Here is a 13,224-nt window from a genome sequence, read left to right on the forward strand (position 1 = left end):
AAACTCTTTTCATAAAGCTCCAAGTAACAGGGCATTTACTAAAAAACTGACTTTTGTCACAGGTACTCTGCAGATCCTGCGCACCTACAACAAAGCACCTGAACCCAATCCAACACTTCCATCACGCCAGATTTTCCTTTCACAGCAACTAGCTTCCACTGAAAACTTTCCCCAAAGCCTTGTAAATAATGCTTTATTTTCACAGGGAGGTTGCAGCAGCAATTTCTTGGCAGTATCTGGGGTGTGCATTCTGCAGTGTGCAAATTTTTGGCTTTTTACTGGGAGAAATTACCCCTGTGGCAAGAAAGGCATTAACATAGTTACAGGTTAGTAAGAAGCCCTCATGGTATTCAGGCTATTTGAGGTATTGGGAATGAACAGCATTTAGCAAAATCCTGAGCAAGGAACAATCTTCCTTTTCATTTTGCTGTGAAAACTCTCACAGAATTATGCAGAAATGTTCAGAAACAGACACTGCTCTCCTAGAGGCTTTCAGTATAAACTACTTCAAATCTGCAATTTCTTCTTGCTAGGATTAAAGCCGTTTAGAAGGCTACAAAATAAAACTTAACTTCTAATAATCACAATCCTATTAGCAACCACAGAACTAGAAAAAAACTTTACAGAAGCAAATACTTTTCCCCTTTTACAAAGAATGATGGGAGACACTGGGATACACCACGTTCCAGGCACCAAGCAACAGTCTCTCCATCAATTATAAAAGACATTAAGAGTTAGAGACTGAAGTGCAATGACTACAAAAGACATACAGCCACACCAGATAATTTTTCAGTGCCACGTGCTTCAGCTGCTGGGATAATGCTGGGATAACATGGCATCAGGGGATTTCAAACTGTTTGCCAGCTGATATATCCTAAACATTCCCCTGCACACCTTTTTTGGCAAGACACTTGTCGTGACTAAGTCAGAGAGATAGGTATTGCTCTTCCTTCCCTTTCAGATGTCCTACCCACCCTTATTTGTTTTCCTTATCCTTGACTACCATCTCAAAGTCCAGCTACCAAAACCCTCTAGACCTCTAACCAGGCAGGTATGTAAAACTCAGGTCTTCAAGGGAGCTAACTCTGCAGAGATAAAAGTCAATGTTCCCAAGTGAGGCAGCCCAGCAGGATGATGAGTCAATCCGACAACAATGTAATTTCATCCACTTGTAATTCATCGCATCTGAGTAAACACTTTTAGGATTAATCTGAATCTTCAAAGAAGAGAATTGAGCATCGAGACAAATCCTTTTCCAACACACATAGATACAGACATTTATAAAAACATTACAGTCATGAAGCTAGGAAATTTTTATTATTTGTTTTCTGTTAGCCATAATAAACAACAGAGAAATCATTATAAAATGATTTCATGAATCGATCTTTCCCTCCCAACAGACCATAATACGTCTGACTGTCTGGAAGAAAAGCAAGATCAGGAGCTATCCCCACTTCAATATCTCTCTCTACTAAAGAAAGAATAACCCAAATTAAAAATTGGCCGCAGTTTCTCTGAATTATGAATCTTCATGATAATCTTGGGCCAAACAAACAAAAGGCCCATGGTAACTGAGATTTAACAGAACAGACCTTTTAAAATTCCTCTGATGTCTTCTCTGCAAAACTCAGAAAAACAGCTGCTAACAGAAGTGACATGGCAGAAAAATCTACAAATGTTTTTGCTTCTTAGAGGAAAATTTTCACCAACATTACTTCACAACAAATTCACACCAAAAAGCCACAAGTCCAAAAGTAACTTTACAATAGGAGGGAAAGAAATCGTGAAGAATGAAACAGAGCAATAGAGAATGATGGGTTAGCCTGACATAACTGATGTTTAGCCATTTAATTATTTTTAGTGTTAAAAATACACTTTCTTCATGAAGAAAAATACACACTTGTTTAAATTTCTCTTTTACATGCTTCATGCAGTTGTGACATTGACAACCTATGATCATAAAATACACAAATTGGACACTGCTACATGCACCTGAATATTTTGTAAACATTTTGAGTGTAGAAGAAGCGTAATCTGTAGAAAAATGCCCCACTGTACTAAGCCCACAATGCTTAATGAGCGATCCCATCCTGCCTCACACACAAAAAGTATTCAGAGAGCTAACAAGATTCTTGTTAGCTGATTCTTCTTCCAACCCAATAAATCTTCAACGAAGTATGTGATTGGCAAAACCCTTGACATGAGTTCAACTGACAAGATCTGAAGACACAGCTTCTGACAAAAATCTCTCATTTACCTGCTATGCAGCCACGCTGAGAGGTGTAAAAGCAGCCCACGGCCTGTAACTTGGCGTCCTGTGGGTCATCATAATTACACACGGCACATGCATGAACTTCATTCATATTCTAACACCGACAGTGTTTGCCACTGCTAAGTTAACAGCACATTCAGTTCCTCTTATAGCTTCCAACTGCTCAGTTTCTTAAAATTGAACAAGGTTTCATCATCATCTCTCCTACTTTTCAGGAGAGAAGATGATCAAATGGAGAGTCACTCAATAACTAACAGGTTATTTCTGCTCAACAATGATCAGAAGCTGTGTCCTAGATATACCTCAGAAGCTATCGAAAGCAAGAGCGTCAAAAACATCGGAGCAGTTTAGGGTCCAATTTCAAGGTATAGTCCTTCCCACATCCTCATCCTTTCATGCCTTCACACCTTTGGCTATCCAAACCATGAAAGTACAGTCCTTAATCCACAGCCCATAAAAACAACAGGAATCTAACTAAATATTGATCTTAATATGGTTTGAATCAAGTCCTGAAGCAGCATGGAAAAGTGGTGACACTTTGTCTTGTGAGCAACCCCTCACGTAAGGAAAAGTGTATCTCCACGTGTGCTCATGCTAGCAGCAGGAGCACAGCCTGTACTAGGAGATGTTCCCAGGCCAGGAAGGTAAGTGGAAGAGTGCAAGACCAGACTTCAGATCTTTCAGTCTTGTCAATAGGGTTGATTCAAGTCGCAAACTTTAAAAGACAGCTTCTTACACACATAAATTAATGGCACTTTTTTCTGAAATCCCAAAAATCATCTCAGAAATTTTGCAAGGGGAAACTGTGGTGAGGCTAGGATGATGGATCACAGGCAGGCTCAGAGACCATGCCCCTACACTCACAGCCACAGGCAGGCTCAGAGACCATGCCCCTACTCCTCAGCACGAGGGCAGGATCCAGGTGGAAGCAGGACAATACCACACTTCGGCTGGGCACAGCCAAATGAAGTGCCCTAGATGCTGTCCCACGGGGGAACACAGGGTGATTCCTCAAGCTCTTTGTGCAGGTTCATGCCGGCTGGGAAATGCAGGACTTCAGCCAGCCCAAGCACATTACCTGCAGCCCCATCACACACTCCTGCCAGCCCCTGGCTGCCCCCAGCCTGTGCAGTGCCAGGTGCTGCCAGGGTTGCCTGTCAGCCTGCCCCACATCTGCAGCCTGCTCACCTCTCCCTGCACCATGGGAAAGCCCTGAGGGATCCCAGGGAGGCTCAGCCCCAGGCAGATAGGCCACTCAGTTCTGCAAATCACTCCTTTCATCAAGAGCTCTTGGGAGGCATACTAATAAGAGTAAAAATAATTTGCTCAATTTTCTAGCTGAGGAAATAAAAGTTGCTAAGCCAGTGAAGTGACTTCGCCTGGTCTTCAACCTTGCAAGCCAGGATCCTATTCATCAAACAGAAATATCCCTCTAAGCTGCTTTAATGAACCTTTCAAATTATTCGACAGTGTTGGAGAGAAAAGGATGAATCTGATCTACCTCTCCTTACCTCTCCCTTCCTAAGCCTAAGATGATTGAATACCAAAAGGTGTCTCTCTCTCTTTTTTTTTTTTTTTTTTCCCCCCTGGCTGCACCACCACAAAGGCAGCAACTTGATGTCCCATAAACAGTCCTGAGGTGTTCTGCTGGCCTCATATATCTGTAATTAAAATTGATAGATTTTAACTATTGAGCTTAAATATGTTATCAAAGTGGCATCAATAGAATAGGGGAAAACAGCCTTTTTGATACAAAGTCCATACTCTGGTATGCAATCATATAATCAAAAAATTTACTGCCACAAAACACTGGCTACCCAAAACAAGACCTCACCTTCCCTATCTTCCTAGTACACACCATCTCCACAATAGGGACAACAGCATTCCTGTTTTCCATTCCCATCTTTTGCATATTCCCTCTTCCAATTTGACCCACACCGTGCCTTTATTCACCACACATCTCAAACAACTTCACAAACCGACCTAACTTGGCTTCAATAACAGAAGCATTTATAAAGAAATTCAGTGGTATCCATTCAGTTGTGCTCTGAGTTTCTGAGGTTAAATCAAACCTGAAACTCAAAGTGAAACCCTGCTTAAGAGTGAAAGGAAATATATGAGGAGGGGAAAAAAACCTTTGTCTATATCCCACCATGGTCTGAACTTTCTCTGTAGTTGAGAGACTCCGGCAGCCCCCCTTGGAGTTTACAGCCAGCTCAAAGTAAGACTGCTGCTTCACACCTATATACATGATAGTACAACTACCCATTAAAAAATTCAAGAAATCAATAATAACACAGAGCAAGCCAGTTCAATGTGAACTAAAGAGATCCACGCATAGTAAAGAACACAGAGAAAAATAAATATCTTCTTATACAGGAGTAGCATCTAAGACAACAAAGTTATTTTGTTTACTACCATAGATGTTCTGTGTTATTTCAAACAAATTTTTTAATTCCTAGGACTCACATCATTCAAAAAAATGCAGAAAATTTCATGGCTATTAAAAGGCATGATATGTTTGCAAAACACTCTGCATGCTTGGGTGAGAGTAAGAGGAGAGCAGCTCATTAGAATCCCTTAGCTGACCAGAATGAAAGCAGAGACAAATTTGAATTAGATGCACTAACAGATGATTTTATCCAATTGAAATAAATTGTATCCCCCTAATAAGGAATTACCATGCCAAAACCTAGCTATGAAAGACAAGAAGCAAAAATGTCACATGGGCTCAGAAAAATAAAACTGATGGAGTGGTTTGAGAACAAAAAAAGAGACTTACCTCTTTGGTACAATAAGAAACCAGCTCAATAGAGAGAAGGAATGGATAAGTAGGGGGAAGATAAGAACTATCACCACTTTCTGATCAACTGAAAGCTTTAGGGTATATTTTAGGCATTCCATAAAGTTGCATCCATAACATCTGGAGCAACCATCCTTTCAACCTGGATCACTGCAGTGCTATCCTAACCCACAACAGCTAGCACGGATTCTTTTAAGCACCAAACTTATCTGCATCCATCTTTTGAGTTTCACCACCGACATGTAGCAGATGTAAAATCACCACTGCTTTGTCTCCAATTCTATAGGAAGGCTTTACTCAAGCTGTTAACACTCCAAAAACCACAGCTGATTTAACAGCAAAGCAGTATTCCAAGGATCTCCGGCCCCCAGTTCAGTAACTCACGTTGTTCCCAGACCTACCAGTCTTAAACTCACTTGATTAGCAGATGACTTTCAAGAAATACAGCTAAATGGGGACACAGATGAAAACAAGGAAGATGAAACGCACACAGTTATTTCCTTCCACTGGCAGTATTCCTGCATTCAACAGTTTCCCTAGTAAATGCACCCCTACTGGAGAAAAACAGCCCAAGAATGTGTCACTTGAATGACACAAGTATGAGTAAGCTATCAAACTCTTTCTTGTAGTAAAGGTCTTTGGACTGAATTGACAAATAGTTTTCAAACCCAGAAACTAACTTAGCATTGCTCTCTCTTCTGAATTTCACCCATGTGGGAAGTGATAACACCCACAAAGAGCCATTCTTTCAGCATGGGCTCTTAAAATATTTTCACAAATCTCAGGGAAACTTTAACCATTTAGACCATCTGACCTTTTAGATCATCCCTTCCTTGGTCAAACGTGGTGAAATTCACAAACAAATTCCTAGGGGAATTCACAAGAGAGGAACAGACAAGCCACGGGATGCTTTCTTAAAGGTGGTGACACTTAAGGAGTGGCAGCGAATGGCTCCTTATCCAAGTGGAAAGCAGCAGTCAGTTCTGGGACTGGGACTGTTTAACACCTTTGTCAGTGACAAGGGCAGTGGCACTGAGCACATCCTCAGCAAGTTCACTGGTGACACCAAGCTGTGTGGTGCAATTGACACCCTGGAGAGAAGGGATGCCCTCCGGGGGAACCTTGACAGGTTTGAGGGCCTGAACATGAAGTCGAACAAGGCAAAGTGCACAGTTCTGCACCTGGGTCAAAGCAATTCCAGGTACAAACACGGGCTGGGCCAAGAATGGATTGAGAGCAGCCCTGAGAAGGACTCGGGAGTGCTGGTGAGCGAGAAGCTTGACACAACCCAGCAATGTGCAGTTGCAGCCCAGAAAGACAACCATATCCTGGGCTGCACCCAAAGCAGCGTGGGCAGCAGGTTAAAGGGGGTGACTCTCCCCTCCACTCTCTTCTCCTGAGACCTCACCTGGAGTGCTGCATCCAGCTCTGGAGCCCCCAACACAAGAAGGATTTGGACCTTTTGGAAGGAGTCCAGAGGAGGGCCATGAAGGTGATCAGAGGAGAGGAGTACCATGCCTACATGAACAGGGTGAGAGAGTGGGGGTGTTCTGCCTTGGGAGGAGACGGCTCCAGGGAGACCTTAGAGCACCTTCCAGTACTTAAAGGGGGCCTTACAAGAGAGCTGGAGAGGAACTGTGTTCAAGGGCATGCGATGATAAGTGAAGGGGGGATGGCTTTAAAGAAAATAGGTTCAGATTAGACATTAAGAAGAAACTTTGTACTGTGAGGGTGATGAAATGCTGAACAGATTGCCTAGAGAAGCTGGAATTGTTCAAGGCCAGGTCACATAGGGCTCTGAGCAACCTGGTCTAGTGGAAGGCGTCCTTGCCCATGCCTGGGGCTTGGAGCTAGATGATCCTTAAGGTCCCTTCTAATCCAAAACATTCTACGCTTCTCTGATTACATGCCAGGCAAAAGCATGGTGTGAGAGAAAAATGTAATTTCAGAGGCAAAAATGCCATTATCAATCTAAATGTAATGACATGTTTAATTATCTAGGAATGTTAATCAGAAGGCATGCAAGATATACTTTATCAAAATCAAACAATAAGTCAGCAACCAAAATTATTTAAGAACAATCTCTAACTGCAACTAGAATGACAATTTATTATCTTTGTGCTTTCTTGCACTTCATTCTTACTCCTTTTTGTTTGATTTTTAATTTCACATTCCTGTTGTTTCTGTTAAAAACCTAAGTATGCCTCACATTTTTACCCTGGGGCTACAAAACGTGGCACTTAAGTATCTGCTTATACATCACAGCCCATCCCCAGCCAGCTGTAGTGTGACTGGGGTTCAGCTAAAATCCTCAGTCCATCTTCTGAGCTGCACTTAAACTCATCTTGTGCAGTAAAAACGGGTTGTTATGCCCTACTGAATAGGCCCTGGAACCCAGCACATATTTAGTCAGTGTATATTTATGCTTGAACTCACATCAGCAGAAACAATGAGTACAAAAGGCCATACATTATGGGCAAAAAAATCCACAAATTCTACAGGCGCCTAAAAAAGTCACATGAGAACTGAACTCACTGAATACAAGCTACAAAAAGGGATAAAATTCTAGTTCTTATGTGCCTGCTGCTTTTAAATTCTTGCTGATACGTGCAAGTCCCATTCCTCCACTCTTTCCATAAGAACGGAAGCTACCTCAAAGAAAAAGTTACCTATCTCACCTATTCTGTCTTTGGTTGCTGGAAATTTAAGGAATTGAAACTCTTCCAGAAGGGAGTAAGGACTCAGCAAACACTACCTGTGTTCCAGCTGAACTTTGAAAGCGAACGTTGAAGGTGTTATCAGAGTCTCGGGTGATACCAGACAACCCATAAACACACTGCATACAATTATTACAAAGAATTTTATCTTAAAGGCGGAAGACAAATGCGAAACTGTCACCTTAACTGTGCTGTAAAACTGCCAAAAGGAAATATTACTATTACACTGACATATCAAAAAAGACTCCCAATAAGGGCTTGAGTGCACTTGCACTTCCCTGCCCACCCTTGTCACTGCCAGCTTGCCAGTGCCATCCATGCAGAACCCAGTGCAACACACCCTACCTGACATGACAGATACTTCAGCCAGAGATTTAGGGCACCCCCCTCATAGGCGACCAAGAATAATCCATCTCTGGAAAAGTTTCTTCCTAGCTTCAATAAAATGCATTTGTTTTTTGACCCAAGCCCAAGAACTTTGTTCCCTCAGATGTTGTATCTCAGCAAGAATGCCATCCTGAATGCCAATAAACTGTGCATCGAGAGCATACCTCATCCTAGATTACTGTGACATTTGCATTCACTTGGGATCTGATGTCTACTTTTTCTTGTTTTGAAGCACAAGACAATAACCTTTTCATTTTTTAAGTTCAGTACTTTGGTAGCACCCTGAGTTCATGAATCGCTTCTATCTTACAGCTAAAAGTCTCATGCCTTCTGCAGGAATTTCTTAGCACTCTTCACCCTATGTGACAGGTCAATCAATCACAATGGTCTCTCTTGGCTGTAAAAAGTATAAATAGCTTTAATAGGAGAAGTTAATCTAAGCAACAAAAAAAGAATGCAAGCTCTTTTACATCACAGTTCTCCACTTACCTACACAGACAGACCATTAAGTTTTGGGTTGCTAACACAGATAATGTTCTCAAACCCAACATCCTCGTCATGGCTGTAAAACAACTGACACAATTTACAGATTTTCAACTATAGGCCATTTTTTGTCATCAAAATGCTAACAGATCTTCATGGAGTTAAGAGCATAGGATTTTACTTGCAGCTAGGGGGTTTTCAGGAAAGTCAGTTCATTAGTAGACCACAGTGTCTTGTCTCCTCCGATTTAGAGCTATACTGTCAAGGGCTGCTGCACAGGTGGACTGTGGCATCTGTTAAGAAAAAGAAATACGTAACCTGCCTATCAGCTCCTGTGTTTTGCACACTCTGCCCCACCGTGAAAAATGATCTATGGGTTTATGCATTAAATCTGCACACACAGAGAGCACTATATGCGAGATGTAAACAGGTCTTGCATGCTGATCCAGGTTCCGACGAGTTCTGCATACCCGAGATCTTTCACACCACAAAATTGCAGCACTGCCTACAAATACGCTCAGCACTTGTTTTTGACAAACAAAATATCTCTCTAGTCAAGACAGCTCACTTACATGAACAAATCATCATATGACTGGAAAAGGCAGAAAAAAATAGCTGCGCTTTGGACTATTCTTTTTGGCATAGACAGCCAGGAGCTGCATGGACTGGGGTCACTGCTGGAATGATGCGTGGCTGTGGCTGATGTCCCACGGAGAAGACGGTGGCAGTGAATGTGTTTGGCAGTGGAAGAAACTGGAAAGCAGATCGTGCCCACGGAATTGGAAAGCACTGTAAATATTCCTAGGGCAGAGAGGTTCCGAGCGCACGTTGGGGAAAGATGGGCGGCATCAGCACGGGAGAGGTACTACAAGGGAAGAAAGAAAAGGGATGGAGCTGCGCTTCACTTTGTTAAACAGGTGGCCGGCTGCTCTTAGGGCTTTTGTCTCCTCTACGTGCTAACTCAATTTATTTAGAGAAAGAAGGGAGAAGAATCTCTTTCCCTCCGCCCCGGTTTCAGAATTATTGCATCTCCTGGGGGGAAGGGTTAGACCGAGACATTTGGTTTGGAAATGACTCACTCGGCAGCGCTATGGAGCCGGAGGGTCTATTTTTAATATTTTTAAATGGAGAACTTACCCGGGTCCGATGCCTGCGCTGCGCTCCAGAGGCGGGCGGAGCGCGGGGAGCCGGCCCGGCGCGCTCCCGTCCGCAGCCCCCGGTGCATCCCCTGCGCGCCGCCGGCAGCGCCGCCGGCCCCGCTGCCCCCGGGCGGAGCGGCCGGCCCGGGCCGCCCGAGCCCCCCCGGCCCAGCGGGGCCGGCGCCCGAGGTCGCGGCTCGCACTCACCGCGGGCCGGGCTGCCGGGCTGCCGCTCCCCGCGCCTGCACGCACGCACGGACGGACGGACGGACGGACGCGCTGCCTCCTCGCCGCGATCTGGCGAAATTTGCCACCCACCGGCCAGGATTTTACACTTCCTGGCGGCCGGCCAGCCCTTGCTGCTACAGCCTGCCCCGGGCTGGCTCCTCCCCGCCGAGACGAGAGCCGGCCGGGCCGGGCCGGGCCGAGCCGGGCGGAGCGGGGGCAGCCGCGCCTGCCTCCCCCGGCTCCCGGCCCGCTCCGCCCGGGGGTACCCCTCCCGTCCCGTCCGAGCCAGGAAGTTTAAATTCTTCTGACCTTAAGCGAAAGACAGGGAATGGAAAGGATGGAGGAGCTCGGGAGGCCCTTGCCGGGGAAGGGCGGCCGCCCGGGTCTCGCCGGCTCGGCCGGGAGATGCTGGACCTCCGCCGGCTCCTCGCCGGCCCGGCTCGGGGCGCGCCCAGCCAAAGCAACGGGTCGTGTAGCACGGGGGAAGGCATGTGCCGTTTAAAGTTAGGGTTTATTTTATTTTGATCTCATGGTTCAAGGTTCCTCTGGCAGCCGCAGCGCCGTGTAGTTTGCTCTCTTCTGCTGTCACAGCCTGCAGCAGGTATCAGACAGGAAACTGCTGAAAAAAACCCCACTTGTAATTCGGGGTCCTTAAAGAGATTAAAAGCCGCAATTAGTTGCAATCAGGGAGCAATCGCATGGAACGTGTAAGTCAAATAGTTACGCTGACTTTTGGAGAGCTACTCATTAACTAAAAACACTTGAGACTTTTAACTGCTTAAAGGAAACAGACCAAATTGGTAAAATAGTGTCATTTTCTCGAACTGTTTAAGAGCCTTTTGTGGATTATGCACCATACTGCTGAAGCTTGGTAACCTGATGCTCTCCTTGTTAAGAAGATTCAAATCATAACCTAACAACTGAGTTGTACCCGGTCTCAGAATGAAAAAAGCTAATGCTACTCTGAAACAAGTTCGTTAATCCATTAGTTCATGCTGGGATCCTTTAATACTTTTAAGTTGTGTCGATATCCATAGTAAGCTTAGATAAGAACAGTTGACTTATGTGTTTGTAGGAAAGGTATTCTCATGTCTCCTTTTTTCTATCTCCAGATGTTTAAAACAAAGACTCACTGAAATTCTGTGAACCTTACCTGCTGTCCATCACTTCTGCTAGTTAGGGTTTACTATTATGAACACGAAATCCTTACCTAGAAATTGCAGACAAAACTTTACTGCAAGCAGTATGAATACATAGAAAACATATTTCCTGTCCCAGACTCGTGTCGTATGATGAGAGTTGATACCTACGAGAATATAAAATCAGTTAATCTGCTAATAATTAAAATTGCATCTTATCATTCATTCTGCACCTGCTTTTCAAGCCAACAGTCACTTACATTTCAGAGACAGCATTGCTGAAGTGGAGTTTGAGTGGGGATCTCAATCTGTGACTCATGGTATAGCTGAGAAGCGACCACCACTGTGGGTAGGTCAACTGCAGAGCAAGGATGTGACTTGCCGTACTTCAGCTGTTTTCCATGGGCCAGCAAAAACCCTAAGGAATTTTCAGGTGAAGAGTCTGGTGACCTGACATATTTGTTCAGGTGACATGCTTCATTTATGAGAAATTCCCAGGTTTTCTAAAAAAAAAACCCCATCCCACAAGCTGGCATCTTTCCCCAAATTTTAACTCACATGGTTATGAATCAAAATCTGAGAATACATTTCAGGTGTGGGACAAATTCCTGCCTAAGGTTTATGAAAGAAAAGCTGGTTGCCATACCCATGCGGTTCTAGCTTCAGGACTACCACTGAGGGCCATCACTGCCACAACACAGACTTACTGTGACCATCCTGATGTATGGCTGGACTCTCACTTGTGGGAGAAGAGGAAGGAAAGAGCTGAAAAGACACCTGCCACCACACCAAAAGGAAAGGGGAGGTCCTCTCCAATTTCCTCATTAGGGAGAAGTGAGGATTCTGTGGAAAGAAAATAATCTTTGTCTCTGAGAGTGAGGGCCCCTCGTTATGTTGTGCAGGAGCACAGGTACTGGGAAGACTTTAGTAAGGCAAGGGCAGATGAGAAAGACAACTAGAAATATTAGCCCAGTAGAAAGAGATAAAATACTTAGATGGGATTCGTTGCACCTAACTTTAGCTATCTGACTGTATGCAAAACACACCCAGCTTTCCAAGTTAGATAAGGTAAATCCTGCCCTATAGCTTGCCCAAGTGGAATAAGGTAGCAGCGAAAGGGATCTGAATAGGAAAGACCTGTGTTCAGGTTGACAGATGAGAAAAATTACCTTGAATTTCTCCTTTTCCCCTTTTAGCTGTGGTTTGAGCAAAATGAGAAGAACGTGGTTTTCGAAGAAAGCTCCTTGCCTTACACAGACAAGTGATAATTCACGGGTGTCTGCTCTCTGCCCCAAAGACCATGCGTGGTGCAAGTGCACTGCTCTGTGCTTTCTGTGAGAGGAACGGGCTCTTCTGTGCCTTGTGCTACCGCATCGTCTCAGAGAACTGAAAAGCAGGCAAACTGACATCAACAACGTTGCCACAGACATTTCTATAAAGAACAGCTACGTGAAAAATAGCTACAGCCTTAATTTTGGTTTTGTCACTCTGCCTTAACACCACACATCCTCTCTGTAGCACGCTGCATAGCGAGACTGAGCACACACGTCCTGCTCTCACACAGCCTGCTGTTCAATAAGAGCCCAACCACAAGAGTTGTGACTAACAGATGTGACCTTTTATTGGTTTGCTTATAATGCACTTGATGATGGGATGAACCCACAACGTATTGCCTTTGCTTTGGCTGTGTGACCCAACAGGTCTTCAGCGTCCTGTGCTTCCCAGAAATGAGTCCTGGGAAAAGACCCACAGTGTAGTCTGTGAGGAAGGCAGTGAGAAGAGTCATCATTTCTGAAGAGCATTACCAATTCTGGCGCTATTTCAAATAGCTGAGGGTTGCAGCTAAAACAACCTACATTTTATTCTTATCCTATCCATAAGCACCTCTTGCCCTTTCCATCTGCAAGGATAGCAGGTATTTACTGCATCTCTCCAATGTGTGGTGGAGAGGAGGGGTCAGCAAAAATAAAAAATTAACTTCAACTAAAGTGGATTATTTGGGCAACAAAGGGTTAGGCAATAGCTACATTTGAAGCTGCCTTGCAGATTCTAGCAA

At 44.3% G+C, this 13,224-nt stretch overlaps 1 protein-coding gene across 4 annotated transcripts in view; it reads right to left on the reverse strand.

Moving 5' to 3' along the window:
* PRR5L (proline rich 5 like) overlaps positions 1-10,093 on the reverse strand; it is a 48,779-nt gene extending 38,686 nt beyond the window's left edge. The window contains exon 1 of one of the 4 annotated variants that reach the window (XM_040067718.2): positions 10,009-10,093. The gene's annotated coding sequence lies outside the window, so the exon portion shown is untranslated. Of the gene's footprint in view, positions 1-8,668; positions 8,687-9,234; positions 9,253-9,799; positions 9,904-10,008 lie in introns of those variants that run through there. The other 3 variants (XM_040067717.1, XM_058421235.1, XM_058421234.1) reach the window with 3 other exon arrangements.
* Positions 10,094-13,224: the final 3,131 nt, after the last annotated feature.

Source organism: Hirundo rustica, chromosome 6 (genome assembly GCF_015227805.2).
Source record: "Hirundo rustica isolate bHirRus1 chromosome 6, bHirRus1.pri.v3, whole genome shotgun sequence".
Lineage (NCBI taxonomy): Eukaryota > Metazoa > Chordata > Aves > Passeriformes > Hirundinidae > Hirundo > Hirundo rustica.